This window comes from Dioscorea cayenensis, chromosome 6, assembly GCF_009730915.1.
Source record: "Dioscorea cayenensis subsp. rotundata cultivar TDr96_F1 chromosome 6, TDr96_F1_v2_PseudoChromosome.rev07_lg8_w22 25.fasta, whole genome shotgun sequence".
Lineage (NCBI taxonomy): Eukaryota > Viridiplantae > Streptophyta > Magnoliopsida > Dioscoreales > Dioscoreaceae > Dioscorea > Dioscorea cayenensis.
In genome coordinates this window covers 15,070,609-15,089,141 of record NC_052476.1, presented here as the reverse complement: position 1 = coordinate 15,089,141, position 18,533 = coordinate 15,070,609, and the positions used below count along the sequence as shown (strand labels likewise).

The window sequence follows — 18,533 nt, the reverse complement described above, 5'->3', positions numbered from 1 at the left end:
GATGAACCTCCGCTGGGACCTAGTTGCGCGTGGAATGGAGTGAAGCGTTGAGATGATTGCAACTCTATGCAAGTCCGAGGTGTTGAGATTGTTCGATTTCTTCTCCGGGACATGTATAGAGTTAGGCATAGTTGACCTTAGATTTGGGACTATGTATGTAAGGATTTCCACGACTCACCATTGCATTGATTAGGAAGCATAATAGAGAGTTCTTGCACTTGAAGCGATTATCCTAGGTGAAGCATCATCCGAGTACCCCATCTTTATCGATTGCCTTGCCTCCTCCTTACTTTTGCTCTCATACTTATTGCTTTTAATTTCTGAGAATTGAATCATTACCACACTTATCATTGTTGATACTCCACATAGCTAAGAATCAAATTAAGTGTCTTTACTCCCTACTCCCTCTGGATTCGACCCCGCTAACCCGGGATTATTACTTCGACAAACTCATGCACTTGCGGGATATACGCAAGTGGACCTTGTCAAGTTTTTGGTGCCGTTGCCGGGGAGCTAGGCGTTTAGAGATACTTTGCACTTTGTTTTCTTAGCTATTTTACAACACAGTCTAATTCATATCTTCTTATTCTATCATCATTCTGATTTTCTTTTTCTTTATTTTTCGTGCAGCTCCAGGTTATGACCCAAGGGAATCCATCAATATTGATTGAAGGAGACCCTGAGCTTGAACGTACACTTCGAAGGAAAGGGAAAGAACCTGTACACGAACAACCTAATCCAGCTGATTTGGAAGTAGAAGGATCTGAAAACTTGGCAGAACAAAATGAGCAACAACGAACACTATCCGATTATGCCAGACCTTCAGTGTTTGGGACACAATCGAGTATTGTGGGTCTACCAATTACATCTCAAAACTTCGAGCTAAAGCCGGCATTCATCCATATGTTGCAGCAGTCCGCACAATTCAACAGTTTGGCCGATAAGGATCCAAACAGTCACATAGAGAGCTTCCTCGAGGTGTGTGACATGCTGAAGATAAATGGTGTGACGGATGATGCCATCAAATTGAGAGCCTTCCCATTTTCCTTAAAGGGGAAAGCGAAGCAGTGGCTACACTCATTACCTAGAGCATCAATCACTACATGGGAGAAGATGGTAAAAGCTTTTCTAGCCCGTTATTTCCCTCCCGGAAAATCAGCAAAGCTTAGGAATGAGATCTCATCCTTTATGCAGCTGGAATTGGAGTCTCTATTTGAGACATAGGAAAGGTTCAAGGAACTCCTGCGAAAGTGTCCGCAACACGGATTCCCGGAGTGGATGATTGTTCAAACCTTCTACAATGGTTTGAACCCGAGTACAAGGCAACTCATGGATGCTGCGGCAGGAGGTACCTTAGGTAGCAAAACCCCCGATGAAGCACGTCAATTGATTAAAGAAATGGGGTTAAATAGCTACCAGTGGAACGCTAGGCAGAAGAAAAAGGTGGCCGGTCTCCATGAAATTGATGCGGTAACTTCATGGGCGGCCAAAGTGGAGAGTTTGAGTAAGAAGCTAGATCTTATAGCTTCGAATAGAGTTGCGGCCTGACCAATTGCACTGGTTGTGGTGGAGGACATGCTCCCTCCGATTGCCCAATCATCGTAGGTGATGTTTCTTCAGTTGAAAATGTTGACTTTGTAGGTAATGGCATGAGACCTCAAGGGAATCCATACAGCAACACCTACAATTTAGGTTGGAAGAATCACCCCAACTTTTCATGGAGTAATCAAGGACCACAAAAGACCATGGGGCCATCGGGGTTCCAACAACAACAACAAGCCCCTCAAGTGGAAAACAGAATTTCAGGCTTGGAAAGCCGAATGACGGATTTGGAGAACCACTTGGCTAGATTTGTTTAATCGGCAAATACAAGGTTTGAATCAGTCGAGGCTACACTTCTCAATCACACTGCCTCCTTGCACAATCTTGAAAATCAAGTGGGGCAAATTGCGAAATCTCTTTCCGAAAGGCCACATGGAAGTTTACCAAGCAACACGGAAACCAACCCTAGAGAACATGTGAAGGCCATTACTTTGAGAAGTGGTCATGAGGTTGAAGGGAGGCTTCCGAGTGAGATACCGAAAGAACACGCACCCGAGGTTATAGAGGTTGAGGAGGGAGCAAACAAAGAGAAAGAGGTGCACCCCCACCTTTCAAGCCAAGAATCCCTTATCCCTCTAGATTGAAGAATAACCAAGGAGATGAACAGTATAAGAAGTTCCTGAGTTTGTTCAAGCAACTCCATATCAACATTCCTTTTGTTGAGGCTTTGGCTCAAATGCTTAAGTATGCGAAGTTCCTGAAAGACCTATTGACCAACAAGAGGAAATTGGAGGAGAGTACTTCAGTGGTGCTTGATGCTTCATGCTCGGCGGTGTTGCAAAAGAACATGCCGAACAAGAAGAAGGACCCGGGAAGTTTGATTATTTCGTGTAACATTGGCAACTTAGGTGAGGAAATGGCATTGGCGGATTCAGGGGCAAGTATCAATGTCATGCCATATACTTTCTTCCAAAAGCTAGGCTTGGGTGAGCCTAGGCCTACTCGGATGACTTTACAATTGGCGGACCGAACGGTACGACATCCGAGAGGCATCATTGAAGACGTGCTTGTCAAGGTGGACAAGTACATTTTTCCGGTTGACTTTGTAGTGCTAGATGTCGATGAGCATGTAGATGTACCCTTGATACTTGGGAGACCTTTCTTGCGGACTTCCAAAGCATTGATTGACATGGACGGCGGAGAGCTCACATTGAGAGTCGGAGACGATAAGCTCACTTACCGCCTTGCTAAAGCCATGCGGCATTCTCTCAATTTTGATGACACTTTGTATTTTTTAGACACTACTGATGAGATTGTTGATGAATATATACAGGAAATGTTCAACTGGATCCGTATGAAGGTTTGTTCAACCAAGAGGAGAGCAATGAAGAAGTAATGATGCTTGGTTCGAATGGAGAGGAAACATTTACCCCGGGGATCTTGAAGAATGTGCTCTGAAAAATGAAGAGGGCTAGGAGATGCCACCGAAAATGCCCCAAGACTGTTGGAGATGTACATGAGCCAAGGAAGTTGGACGAACGATTGCTAGGTGGTCCGAAGCCTGATAGTACACCCTCTACCCTCAAGAGACTTTGCTCATCATGCTTTCAAGTTATGGGTAAGAGGGCAACCTTCATTCATGAACCCCCGTGAGGTAAGAAAGATACGTCAAGCTTAGTGACGTTAAACAAGCGCTTCTTGGGAGGCAACCCAAGTGTTTACTATTTTTGTACCTTTTAGTTTAGTTTGTTTGCATGAATAAATTGTTAAGTGTTGGTGTTTCAATTGTTGAGTGCTTGTACTGCGATTTTATTGTGGGTTTTTAAAAGAATTCATTGTGTGTTTTGTTGCAAATTGGCGAAGTTTGGTCGTTTGAGTTCTATTTCATATTTTTTTCGGGTAAATTTTGCATAATAGGGCAGGCTTTGAGTGTGTAGACATGTTCAGACTTGTTCTGTAGAGCCAGTAGGTTTTTCTAAGTCATCTAGAGAAAACACACGGGCGTGTGGAATTTCCGCACGCCCGTGGATGTGTACTGTGAACACATCCAGAGAGGTCACAGGGGCGTGCGACCGCCCCTGTGGACGACCATGCGACTGGCGCACGCCCGTGGATAATTTCCGCACGGGCGTGTGCCTTCTTGCAGAGTTGGGCAGATTTTCCCGAGAACACACAGGGGCGTGGACTCGCTCCTGTGGGTGACCTTGTGAACCACACACGGGTGTGGGTAATTTCCTCACACCCGTGCGAAACTCTGCAGGTTGCTCCCTCCATCCCGATAAAACACAGGGGCGTACGGCTGCCCCTGTGAGTTGGGCATGTGAATGTCCACGCCCGTGGGGAATTTCCGCACGGGCGTGCGTAAAACTTGATATTTTTCTCAGAAGTCCAGGGAATCCACAGGGGCGTGCGTCTTCCCCTGTGGGTCTGGCGCACGGGCATGAATATTTTCCGCACACCCGTGGGAGATCGTTCTAAGTCAGTGAGAGTTTTTCGCGAGAGCGCACGCCCCTGTGGAGTTTTTGAAGTGAGGCGCACGGGCGTGGGGAATTTCCACACGCCCGTGTGGATGCACAGAACGTCAAAAGTCACGAGTTCTGTTTAAAGAGGATGATTTCTCTCCTTCCTCACAACTCCTTTTCACTTGAAAACACTCTCACACTACTCTCCGAGTCTATAGCGTCAGTTTAGTGGGATTATAGCGAAGTTTTCCGGCTGGCTCTTCATTTTCTTACTCCTCCTCATCGGTAAATCCTTTTTCATTATCTTCTTCGTCAATTCATGATTTCTATTGATTAATTTGGTTAATAATGCTTCGTTTCTTCAATTGGAACAATGATTTATGTTTAGAACGAAGTTAGAGATATTATTGAGTTGTATTATTGGATTGTTGATGCCTGGCCGTGCGGTTCTCACGCCCCGTGAATCCACACGGGTGTGCGGAAATTCCACGTGACCATGTGGATTTCTGCAGTACTGTTTTATCAACTTGTTTGGCTAATTTTGTTTAAATTTGGCAGATCATGGCACCTAGGTCAAAGAAGCAAGATGATAAGAGGTCACGTGAGTCATCCTCTGAGCCCGAGGGCATGCGATTTGCGATTCCCGAACATCAGGTCCATTATGAGCGCTTATCGCGACTCCGCTTTGGACAGACTCGATTCCTGGACACGACTATACTGCGAGATCTTCAGCAAGGAGATGAGTTCACTAATGAGGTTGAGGACCTTGTTTCAGAGGGTGGTTGGCGGCAGTTGTTGATGATTAGAGAGCCAGCTATACGAGAGTTTACACTGGAGGTGCTGTCCTCGTTCGAGTTTGATAGAGCATATGTGAGTTTCCACAGTTTGGGCACCATTCAGTTCAGAGTATTTGGACGCCACCATAGCTTGAGCATTACGCAGTTTTCCGTACTACTTGGCCTATACGAGGAGGCATTCACAGCTACAGAGGAGTATGCACAGTTGCCTACTGATTATCTTGGAACCTTGACCCCGCAGAGAGCTTAAAGAGTGCTATGTGGTCAAGGTCAGTACGAGCCGGGGGTGTCCAAGGCCACGTGCCTTTCTCGACCTACCTACAGATATTTGCACGCCATCATGAGTAGGTCGGTGAATGGCCGTGGTGATAGTACTGGTGTCTTGAGCCATCAGGAGTTGCTGTACTTGTACTCGATGGTAGAGCGCGTACCGATCCACTTAGGGCACATCCTGGCTGATTACATCAGACATCAGGGATAGTATGCTAGACTGGAAGTGATCTTCTCAGGCCCTTACATTACGAGATTAGTGCTGGGCATGGGTCTCTTGGATTTGATTCACGGGGCCGAGAAGATGAGTGTACCCGCCTCCCACGGGTCTAGAGGCGATGACGGTTGATGGGCATGGTCCGCAGGGGTTCGGACGGGGTTTTTGCTTTAGTCCTACCAGCCCTAGAGATAGCTGAGGATGAAGTTGATGAAGCCGGAGTATCTCAGCCCGCCCCCGAGCCTCAGCTAGCATCAATGGAGACCGAGGCACCTCCAGCAGCCGAGGAACCACCCCCCAGTGCGTATGTTTTCTCCTTCTCAAGCCAATGATCGCTTTGAGAGGCTCAAGAATGCTATAGGAGTGGTCCAAGCCGAGGTTGCCGAGATTAGGGCTACGCAGGCTACTCAGTACACAGAGTTCATGGCACATTTTGACATATTACAGCAGATCCTAGAGCGAGACATTGCCTCATCATTTGTCCTACAGCCGAGGACTCTTTAGGCCCCATCAGTTTTTCCAGCACCTCCATCCTCGACCCCAGCACCGGAGGACCCACTATATGCTTCCACTTTAGTAGCAGCAGCGGAGCCCGAGAGCGACTCCGACACTTGACCTTTCTTTTACTTTCATGCATTTTACTTTCTCTTATTATCTTGTTTTTAGACTTCTTCACTCAGAAAGGATTTTTTTTTTGAGTTTATGTTATTTTGCATTATCGAGTTGTATTCATTGCTTCATTTTTATACACTCGAATTATTTTTGTTTTTCTTGAGCTTCAGTGAACCCCATCATGTATGCGTGCAGATGGTCTTGTCTTCTTGGAAATTGAGACTTAGTCATGGGCATGGTCAAGGTGCTTTGGCACTTGGCCATGTGAGCTTCACAACCCGTTGGAACACTACTCCCATGGAATTTGCTTCATCAAACGCAAAACTAGGAGTCAGGTGAGTATTGTTTTGATTGCTTCTCCCACAAATATTTCTGAATGATATATTTTAAGTGAGCTTGCATGAGTACATTGAGGACAATGTACAACTTAAGTATGGGGGGAAGTTTCATAGTGCACACATCTTTCCTATTGTTCTTGATTGTTATATGCTCACATAGCCAATGGCGGTTCACCTTAGTTGCAATGTTTGTATTCTTAAGTCTAGGAGAATTGTTAACATTGAATGTTTTCATGCTCTAGTTCTTGCTTGAATTTGTAGGAATTTTTGCCCGATTTACACTTAATGCACTACTCACTCTTTGAACTCTATTGGAAACTCGTGTTTGATGTTAAAGGGACTAGTTAGGTTTACTTCTTTTGCTAAATTGAAAACAAAAATGGAAAATGAAAAGAAGGAACAAAATAGTTTTATTGTTTATTTGTGTTCGTTGGGTGGAAAGAGTTACCACCTATGAAGTATGAAGCTACTCTCACAAGTCGGATACTAGTTATGCCCTAATAAGAGAAAGAGCTATCTCATAGGATGAGTGAAAGATACCACTCGGGTAGAAAGAGCTACCACTTCGAAAGTGTGAAAGCTACCTTAGCTGCTGCTTTGAAAGGGCTACCTTAGAGGATGTGTGAAGCTACTACCATTGTTTAAAATTTTTATCACTTTTGTAGATAAATAAGTCCCTTGTACTTAGAACTTTGAGGAGTATAACTTGGGTTGTTTTGAGTGAGTTCACACATTTACATGAAATTCGGGTTTGTTGTCCTTTTTGATTCAAGTTTTTAGCTAGAGCATTGATTTTCCGTATTTAGTGTTGAAATTTTCCTTACTTGTAGAATGCTATCTTTGTACACTTTGGTGAACCTAAGGCCAAGCACTTTCAATATTTTCTTCATTGATGCACAGAATGTTTAATTTTTGCTTGAGGACAAGCAAAAGCTTAAGTGTGGGGGAGTTTGATAAGTGCTTGTGCGATATGAATGCGAAGCGTTCATTCCTTATGTTGAGCATTACTTTTCTCAGGTTTTTACATTAATATGTGTGTTTTTATGTTACTTTTACGCAGGTAGGGCTGTGAAGCCGAGTATGAAGGAAATAGGCCAATGTGGATCATAATGCAATTATTTTGGAGGAGATCTTGCTAAAGTTCAAACGCGAAGACATAGGACAGGTGTGAGATGCTAGAGTGTGTGCCAACCTCCTCGCATTCGAGTGAGCACATCCATTTGGAGGGGCACAAAGGCTGTCACACTCGAGCGTTCAGTCTTATGCATACAAGAACAGGAGCTCCACCAACATATATATTATTGAGGAAGCAAGTGATTCACGATGTGAACGTGTGCCCATTTGCGTTACCGCAATGAAAGTATGGAATTGGGAAGTTATTCAGGTCGAAGGCTGTAGCAGACCAATGCAGCAAGTACTGTAGCAGCACTGTTCACAGCTGGCCGAGAAACCAGAGAAACAGAGAATCCACACGGACGTGTGGAAATTATCCACGCCCGTGTGGAAATTCCGCACGGGCGCATGTATCATCCACGCCCGTGGAGTTGCCCGATTCCAGCCTTATTTAAAGCCGATTCAACACCGATTTTGGTATTTTTTTCTACATCTTTTCCCCAACTTGGGAGAGGGCTTCGGCTAAATTTCGAGGGATATTGGCCAAGGTTTTGGAGAGGTTCTATGGCTCTGACATCGTGATTCTATTAGGAAGAAGGTTGGTAGGGGAGCTTCGATCGAGACGTATCCTATACCGGACGAAGGAATCCTTGGACGATGAGTAGAGGACTTTCCACAAGACCATCGGCACGACCATCGAGGGGGTTTCTTTATGGATTCATTGCTTTTACATTCGATTTCTTTGATTGTACTTAGCTCCATGGAGAGCTAAACCCCTAGTGGGTACTTGGGTGATTGTGAACCCTAGGATGTATTCGCTTCTTTGAACTTCTTTATTATGCTTTCAATAAATTGATGTTTATTGTGAGTTCCAAACTTAAATGCTTGATTGTATGAACATTTCCCCTAGAGCGACACTAGGGTTGAGTGTTCTTGTTGGTAACCTTGTGAGTGAGTGACACACCATGAGCGTTAGACAAATCTAGGTTGGAGAGGGTTGAGAGGGTGAGTCGAGAGGTACAGGAGCGTCCCCTTTCCCCTTCGATGTGATAGATTCTACCTCTGTTCCTCGAGTTCTTTGCGGCCATAATAGAGTGAATGGTCTAAGGGATGAACCTCCGCTGGGGCCTAGTTGCATGTGCAATGGAGTGAAGCGTTGAGATGATCTTAGTATCTAGGGCTTGATTGTGGCTAGGGACCTTCCGCCTGGACCAAAGGGTTAGGTCTAAATCTAGGAAGAGATTTATCACTTGGAATCCCTAGAGCTCATTGCAACTCTATGCGAGTGCGAGGTGTTGAGATTGTTCGATTTCTCCTCCGGGACATGTATAGAGTTTGGCATAGTTGACCTTAGATTTGGGACTATGTATGTAAGGATTTCCATGACTCACCATTGCATTGATTAGGAAGCATAATAGAGAGTTCTTGCACTTGAAGCGATTATCCTAGTTGAAGCATCATCTGAGTACCCAATCTTTATCGATTGCCTTGCCTCCTCCTTACTTTTGCTCTCTTACTTGTTGCTTTTAATTTCTGAGAATTGAATCATTACCACACTTATCATTGTTGATACTCCACATAGCTAAGAATCGAATTAAGTGTCTTTACTCCCTACTCCCTATGGATTCGACCACGCTCACCCGGGATTATTACTTCGACAAACCCGTGCACTTGCGGGATATACGCAAGGGGACCTTGTCATGGAACAAGATCTCCACCAACGCGGCAGTATATTGAAGAAGTAAAGCGATCTAGAAAGTAAACATGTGCCCGTTTACCGTAGCTCAATGAAAGCATGGTTTCAGGAGTGTTTCGGACCGGTATTGTAGCAGAACATTATAGGAAAATACTTTAGCAGGTAATGTTCATAGCCGGCCGAAGAAGGAGTTTTCCAGAGAAGCCACATGGGCGTTTGGAAATTCCACAAGACTATGTGTTAATTCCACACGGGCCGTGTGAAATATTCATGGGGCATGTGGATTCCCGATTCCAACCCTTTAAAAGCCGATTTCAGCCCTGATTTCAGGATTCTCTTTTCCATCTTTTCCCCAACTTGGGAGAGGGCTACAACTAGGGTTTTGATGGGTATTGGCTAGGGATTGGGAAAGGTTCTATGGCTCCGACATCGTGCATCCATTTGGAAGAAAGGTTAGTGGGAGAGCTTTCGTCGGCACTGATAAGTGCTTGTGCGATATGAATGCGAAGCATTCATTCTTTATGTTGAGCATTACTTTTCTCAGGCATTTACACTAATATGTGTGTTTTTATGTTACTTTCATGCAGGTAGGGTTGTGAGGCCAAGTATGAAGGGAAGAAGCCAATGTGGATTACAATGCACCGATGTTGGAGGAAATCTTGCTAAGGTTCAAACGTGAAGACATAGGTTGATGTGAGATGCTAGAGTGTGTGCCAACCACCTCTTATTCGAGTTTGGCACATCCATTTGGAGGGGCACAAGGCAGTCGCACTCGAGCATTCTGACTTATGCACATAGAACAAGAGCTCCACCAATGTACCTATCATTGAAGAAGCAAGTGATCCACGACGTGAACGTGTGCCCGTTTGCGTTACTCCGATGAAAGTATGGATTCGGGAAGCTATTCAAGCAAGATGCTGTAGCAGCACTGTTCACAACGATCGAGAAAACAGGAGCTCAGAGAATCCACACGGGCGTGTGGAAATTATCCATGCCCGTGAGGAAATTCCGCATGAGCACGTGAAGCATCCACGCCCGTGTAGTCGCCCGATTCCATCTTTATTTAAAGCCAAATCAGCCCCGATTTTAGTATTCTTTTCTCCATCTTTTCCCCAACTTGAGAGAGGGCTTCGGCTAGGGTTTTGAGGGGTATTGGCCAAGGTTTTTGAGAGGTTCTACAGCTCCGACATCGTGATTCCTGAGGAAGAAGGTTGGTAGGGGAGCTTCCGTTGAGGCGTATCCTATACCGGACGAGGGAATCCTTGAACGATGAGTAGAGGACTTTCCACAAGACCATCGACATAACTATCGAGGGGGTTTCTTTATGGATTCATTGCTTTTACATTCTATTTCTTTGATTGTACTTAGCTCCATGGAGAGCTAAACCCCTAGTGGGTACTCGGGCATTTGTGAACCCTAGGATGTATTCGTTTCTTTGAATCTCTTTATTATGCTTTCAATAAATTGATGTTTATTGTGAGTTCCAACCTTGAATGCTTGATTGTATGAACATTTCCCCTTGAGTGACAATAGGGTTGAGAGTTCTTGTTGGTAACCTTGTGAGTGAGTGACACACCACGAGCGTTAGACAAAGCTAGGTTGGAGAGGATTGAGAGGGTGAGTCAAGAAGTATAGGAGCGACCCCTTTCCTCTCTGACGTGATAGATTCTACCTCTGTTCCTTGAGTTCTTTGCGGTCATAATAGAGTGAATGGTCTAAGGGATGAACTTCCGCTATGGCTTAGTTGCGCGTGCAACGGAGTGAAGCGTTGAGGTGATCTTAGTATCTAGGGCTCAATTGTGGTCAGGGACCTTCCACTGGACCAAAGGGTTAGGTCTATAATTAGGAAGAGATTTATCATTTGGAATCCCTAGAGCTCATTGCAACTATATACGAGTGTGAGGTGTTGAAATTGTTCGATTTCTCCTTCGAGACATGTATAGAGTTAGGCATAGTTGACCTTAGATTTGGGATTATGTAATTAAGAATTTCCACGACTAACCATTGCATTGATTAGGAAGCATAATAGAGGGTTCTTGCACCTAAAACAATTATCCTAGGTGGAGCATTATCCGGGTAGCCCATCTTTATCGATTGCCTTATCCCCTTCTTTACTTTTGCTCTCTTATTTGTTGCTTTTATTGTTGAGAATTGAATCATTGTCAGACTCATCATCATTGATCTTTCACATAGCTAAGAATCGAATTAAGTATTTTTATTCCCTACTCCCTGTGGATTCGATACCCGCTCACCCGGGATTATTACTTCGACAAACCAGTGCACTTGCGGGATATACTCGAGAGGTAGCAGAGCATCCCCTTTCCCCTATGGTGTGATTTATTTTACATCTAATTCCTCAAGTTCTTTGTGGTCATAGTAGAGTGAATGGGCTTAGGGATGACCTTCTTGCTGGGGCTTAGTTGCGAGTATAATGGAGTGAATCATTGAAGTGATTTTAGTATTTAGGGCTTAATTGTGGCTAGGGACTTTCCGCCTGGACCAAAGGGTTAGGTCTATATATAAGAAGAGGATTTATCACTTGGAATCCCTAGAACTCATTGTAATTCTATACAAGTGCGAGGTTGAGAGATTGTTTAATTTCTCCTCCGGGACATGTATAGGGTTAGGCATGGTTAACCTTAGATTTGGGACCATGTATTAAAGGATATCCACGAATCATTAATGCATTAGTTAGGAAGCATAATAGAGGGTTTTTGCATTTGAAACGATTGTCCTAGGCGGATCAATATCCAAGTACCCCATCTATATCAATTGCCTTACCTCTCCTTTACTTGTGCTCTCTCTCTTGTCTCTTTTACTTTTGTTTGCATTACATCTAGTCACACAAATCACTATTCATATTTCACTTAGTTAAGAAACAATTTAAGTGTTTTTACTCCCTACTCCCTGTGGATATGATACCCACTCACCTGGGATTTTATTACTTTGACATACCTATGCACTTACGGTTTACACGCATATTCGGTCATGGTAGGCAATCAATAGAAAGTGGGCCACTCAGACATTGTTCCCCCTAGGACCATTGTTCTAAGTGTAATACCAACCATTATACCTCCTAACTGATGTCTAATGAGTCATGGAGATCCTTAAACACATGGTCCTAAAACTTAAGGTCGACCGTGACTAACCCTACACTATGCCACGGTAGAGAAAGCTCTCAGTCTCAACACCTCACACTATGCTAGGTTGCCTTAGGCTCTAGGGATTCCAAGTGATAAAACCTATTCCCTAATGAAGATCTAACTTTTTGGTGCAGGCGAAAGACCCCTAATCATAATTATGCCCCAGATACTAAAGATTACTTCAACGCTTCACTCTGTTACTCATGCAATAAAGCCCACAGCGGAGTTCGTCTCTTACCACTTCACTCTATTGTGACCAAAGAGAGCTCTTGGAATGTGGAGGTAGAGTAAATCACACTTCAGGGGAAAGGAGACGCTCCGTTACCTCTCGACTCAACCTCTCAATCCTCTCCAATCTAGCATTGTCTAACCCTCATGGTGTGTCACTTATCCACAAGGATTACCAAGATGGATTCTCAATCCTAGTGTCACTCTAACGGAAAATCAATACAACAGGCATTCAAGATTGGAACTCAATTTAAAACATCAATTAAGTAAAGCATAATAAGAGGTTAAGGAGACAATATCATCTTAGGGATTTACAAGTCCAAGCACCCACTAAGGGTTTAGCTCTCCATGGAACAAAATACAATCAACAACGAAGTCAAAAGTAAAGAGATGGAATCCATGAATAAAACCCCTTATTATTCGTGTCGAAAGTCTTGTGGAGTAGCTTCGGCCTCTTCAAAGGTGCCCTCGTCAAGCCTAGGGTACACCTCACCGAATCGATGTTTATGAAAGCTCCCCCAATAAATATCTTTCGATGGAACGTGGAGCTAAAAGGCATAGACCTATTCCAAAAACCTTGCCAAAGCCTCTCAAAACCCTAGCCGCCGGCCTCTCTAAAGTTGGGGAAAAGATGGAAAAAAGATAGAAAAGTGGATCCCCAAATCGGTACAAGTGGTAGCTTTATAAAGGGATGGAATCAAGAATCCACATGGGCATGTGTAATTTCCACATGCCCGTGTAAATCTACAAGGAATCTGTTTTTGGCAGTTTGTGAATAGTAACTGAGACATTAAATTGCTACAGTGATTTGCTATATTATCTTCTACAGTACTCAACTAAAATACTCCCGAATCCACACTTTTCATCAAGGCAACAAAAACGTGCACACGGCTATACTGTAGATCATGTTGCATATTCGAGTAAAAGCACATTTGACAGGAATCTTGTTATCCTTCACAAGTCAGAACACATGAGTGTGACTACCATTGTGCCCCTCCAATTTACATATTCCATCAAGCATAATGGAGGTTGGCACACACTCATATGTCTTCGAGCACAAATTGCATCTTCTCGTGCGTCCACTTCAAGATTCCATCAACATAATTCATTAGCAATCTACTTTGGCTCTTTTCTTCTGTATTTAGCTCCATAACCCTATATGCGCAAAAGAACATAAAAACACATGTATTAGCTGATAAAACTAGATAAAAGTAATGCTCATCGTAAAAAAAACACTTGGTATTCTTAGTAGATAAGCACTTATCAGTGATTTTGATTCTTGAGTTTGTGGTCTTCCTTTTGTTCATATTGCTTATTTTTCTGTGTTGATTGCCTTTATGTTTGTATGCCGCTAGCCTTATACCAATAGCCGCGTGAGCATTGATTTTTCGTTGATATTTCTGATAAACGTCTAAAAGTACTCATTTTGCATGTATTTGTTTTGTATCATTCATTACATTTATTTGTTGAACCGATGCCCTTTTGGTCTAAATTGTGTTATTTTTGCATTTCAGGCCTAATAGAAGGCTGGGGAACTCCGATGACGTGATTGGCGATGAATTTGGTATCAAAATGGCATTTCCGGGCATAATTACTGTATAGTTACTGTAGCTCATCACGGGCTTCTCAGCAGAAAATTAGAAATCTCGAGGGATCTCCATACGGCAGGTATATTAACCTATTGACCTATTGACCTATTTACTTATAGGGACCTGAGGGTTTAAAAGGCTTTGAGAGCTTCCTTTCTGGGATCATCATTTTCTTTGGGCAAGAGACGGCTAGGGTTAGGGAAGCACTTCCACACCACCTTGAACACAAGCTTGAGGAGGGCAAAAAGGGAGAAAATTCAAGCATTTCTCAGTGGGGAAAGCAAGAATTAGGATGATCTACTTCTAGGGCTGCATTTCTTGGAGGTTGAAGACAACGGGAAGCCACCCCCTGCAAGTGGCGCCTTCGGAAGTTTTTCTCCGGGGATTCAAGCGTCATTCGGCCTTCACCATTTGAGTGACTGTTGCTCATGTTTATTTTAGTTGTTTGTATGGATTGTTTGGTTTCTTTGTTGAACATGAACAACTAAACCGCTAGGTCATCGGACGTAGGTGAACCTTGGCGGTGAACTTGTGATGTTTTGGTTTATTTGAGTAGTTTATGCATGTTTGGCTTGTTGTGATTCTTGTTTGGTATTTTTTATTGTTTTGGTACATTTGATTGAGTGATGTATCAATTTCTAGGTAGCATTTTGTAGCATGACCATTGCCTTAGTGCTAGACTTCACCAAACTAGGATGGGCTAATTGTATAAGTATGCCGTGACCATCGGGTATTTTTACCCCTCCATTTGTTGGGTTGAAAACTACTTGTGTTTTATCCTAACTTGTGAAAACCATCTTTCTCCTTGCAACCATGTGGGAAGTTGGGTGGAAGAAATTCTGTACTCAACACTTGCACTGGGTTAGGGGTCAATTGCCATGACCATCGGGTTGACCTAAGTTTTGGTTTTATCGGTTCAACTAGCCACGTGCTTAACTACAATTTCCTACTCACTTAAGTAACCTCCTTGGGGATCCTCATCCGTGACCGTTTTCTAGCCTTGAGCTTCTCTCGTGTTTTGATCGTATCATATTTCTTAAGATTTTCTCTTACTTTTCACTTTGCTTTCTTTTCTTCTTTTCTCTTGAATTGGAATCAGTGAGCTAAACAACATGTAAGAAGTGACTAAAGTAGCTCCTCAGGCCCCTTGGGAATACGACCCACTCGTGCGTGCATGAGTGGTTTATTACTTGACGACCCCATGCGCTTGTGGGTGCTCACACTCTGTGCAGATCAAGTTTTTGGTGCCGTTGCTGGGGATGTTTCACTGAGGAATATTTTGGAAAGCTTTAAACTTGTTGATTCATAGTTGTTAAACCTTTGTAAACAGTACATCTTTGTATTTCTTTCTTATCTTTTTACTTTAATCATGTGTATAACTAATAGCTATTTTAATACCCCCTACCTGCAGTATCCTTAGCCTCTCTACTCAGATGAACCAGTTCAGGGGGACAACATGGACTTCAATGATAATCAATGGAAGGAAAGCTTTTGTGAAGACTCACTTATGCAATTTGTTCAAAATCAAGGTACTCAATCGATCTTCAACAATTTTCTTGAATCAAAATGGCGAAAGTTGGCAGAAGACATTCTTTCATCCAGTGGTCAGTACCAGTATCTTCATAAAGAACTAGACCATAGACTGAATAGACCACCCGAGTTAACCTGTTTAAATGATGAGGAGGTTATTCAATCAACACTCAAAAGCATAGAAGAGGTGAACTACGCCAAGAGAGAAGATTTGAATACAATTGAGGCAGAACTTCAAATGAAAGGAATATAGCTTCAGCAGTGATGGTGACATAGAAGAAATGGGGGAGATTGAGGGACGCAATTTTAAAAACTAGGGAAGGGTAAAGTCATCAATTGAAGAACCCCAGAGCTAGAATTGAAACCTCTCCTTGAGCACTTAGAATATGTCTTCCTAGGGGAAGAATTGACACTCCCTGTTGTCATCGCTTCGGATTTAACAAGGGAACATAAGGACCAACTCTTGAGCATGCTAAGAAGGCACAAGAAGGCAATTGCTTGGAAGATTTCTGACATTAGAGGGATCAGCCCATCTTTTTGTACTCATAAAATACTTATGGAGGATAATCACAAACCCACAACAATTCCCCAACGAAGACTCAACCCCAACATGAAGGAGGTCGTGAAGAATGAAGTCATAAAGTTGCTTGATGTGGGCATTATCTACCCGATCTCTGATAGCGCTTGGGTGAGCCAAATGCAAGTGGTCCCAAAGAAGGAGGGGATGACGGTCATTACTAATGAAAAAAATGAGCTTATTCCCACAAGAACCGTCACAGGTTGGAGAGTCTGTATTGACTATAGGAAACTCAATGATGCTACGAGGAAAGATCATTTCCCTTTACTGTTCATTGACGAAATGCTTGACAGACTTGTGGGACACTCTTATTACTGTTTCTTAGATGGTTTTACGAGGTACTTTCAGATTCCTATAGCTTTAGAAGATCCAGAGAAGACTATTTTTACTTGCCCTTACGGGACATTTGCGTATCGCCGAATGCCCTTTGGGCTGTGTAATGCACCGGCTACATTCCAAAGATGCATGCTTGCAATCTTCGAGAATATGGTGGAAGACATTATGGAGGTGTTTATGGATGATTTCTCGGTCTTCGGGGATTCATTCGAGTTATGCCTTAAAAATCTTGAGCAAGTGTTAAAAAGATGTGAGGAGACTAATTTGGTTCTTAGCTAGGAGAAGTGCCACTTTATGGTCAAGGAGGGCATCATACTCGGTCATAAGATTTCAAGGAGAGGAATTGAAGTTGATAGAGCAAAAGTTTCCACCATTGAGAAACTACCTCTCCCGAGCTCAGTAAAGACAATCAGAAGCTTTTTGGGACATGCAGGGTTTTATAGAAGGTTCATCAAAGACTTTTCTGCAATTGCCCAACCATTGACAAAGCTCTTAGAAAAAGACGTTCATTTTGAGTTTAACGAATATTGCATGAAGGCCTTCCTTTGTTTGAAGAAGAAACATATTAAAGCACCAATAGTGGTTTCCCTCGATTGGAGTTTACCTTTTGAGGTGATGTGTGATGCAAGTGACTATGCAGTGGGTGCAATATTAGGGCAAAGATGGGATAAACTTTTCCATCCTCTCTATTATGAAAGTAAGACTTTGAATGATGCACAGGAGAACTACACTACCACGGAGAGAGAACTACTAGTGGTGGTCTTTGTTTTTGATAAATTTAGGTCATATTTGGTGCTATCCAAGGTAATTGTTTATACTGATCACTCTGCACTCAAATACCTTCTGAATAAGTCAGAGGCCAAACCTCGATTGATCTGTTGGGTCCTTCTACTACAAGAGTTCGATTTAGAGATAAGTGATAAAAAGGGGGCAGAAAATGTGGCTGTTGATCACTTATCACGCCTTGAAGGGCCTATTGATGAGGAGTTGAAGAGAGAAGGGATAATTGACACATTCCCTGTGGAACAACTATGTAGCATTCAAATAGTGACAGAGGGTGAGACTCCGTGGTTCACTGACATTGCCAATTATCTTGCAGCAAAGATCCCACCCAAGTGGCTTACTCATCAATAAAGAAAAAAATTCTTCAATGATTTGTAGCACTATATATGGGAAGACCCCAGACAAGGTCCCTTTGCGTATATCCCGCAAGTGCACAGGTTTGTCGAAGTAATAATCCCTAGTGAGCGGGGCCGAATCCACAGGGAGTAGGATGTAAAAACACTTAATTTGATTCTTAGCTATGTGAAAAATCAATGATAAGGAGTGTGATAATGATTCAATTCTCAACAATAAAAGCAATAAGAAAGAGAGCAAAAGTAAAGAAGGGGGTAAGGCAATCGATAAAGATGGGGTACCCGGATAATGCTCCACCTAGGATAATTGTTTCAAGTGCAAGAACCCTCTATTATGCTTCCTAATCAATGCAATGGTGAGTTGTGGAAATCCTTAATTACATAGTCCCAAATCTAAGGTCAACTATGCCTAACTCTATACATGTCCCGGAGGAGAAATCGAACAATCTCAACACCTCACACTCGCATATAGTTGCAATGAGCTCTAGGGATTCCAAGTGATAAATATCTTTCTTATAATAAACCTAACCCTTTGGTCCAGGTGGAAGGTCCCTAACCACAATTGAGCCCTAGATACTAAGATCACCTCAACGCTTCACTCCGTTGCACGCGCAACTAAGCCCCAGCGGAAGTTCATCCCTTAGACCATTCACTCTATTATGGCAGCAAAGAACTCGAGGAACGGAGGTAGAATCTATCACGCCGGTGGGGAAAGGGGACACTCCTGTACATCTCGACTCACCCTCTCAACCCTCTCCAACCTAGCTTTGTCTAACGCTCGTGGTGTGTCACTCACTCAAAAGGGTACCGACAAGAACTCTCAACCCTAGTGTCACTCTAGGAAAAATGTTCATACAATCAAGAATTCAAGGTTGGAACTCACAATAAACATCAATTTATTGAAAGCATAATAAAGAGGTTCAAAGAAACAAATACATCCTAGGGTT

General features: G+C 43.1%; 1 non-coding gene across 1 annotated transcript; it reads right to left on the bottom strand.

The window, feature by feature from the left end:
• Positions 1–1,161: 1,161 nt before the first annotated feature.
• LOC120264050 lies at positions 1,162–1,268 on the bottom strand. The gene has a single exon (XR_005537231.1). It is a non-coding gene; the product is annotated as a small nucleolar RNA R71 (small nucleolar RNA).
• Between the last annotated feature and the right edge of the window lie 17,265 nt (positions 1,269–18,533).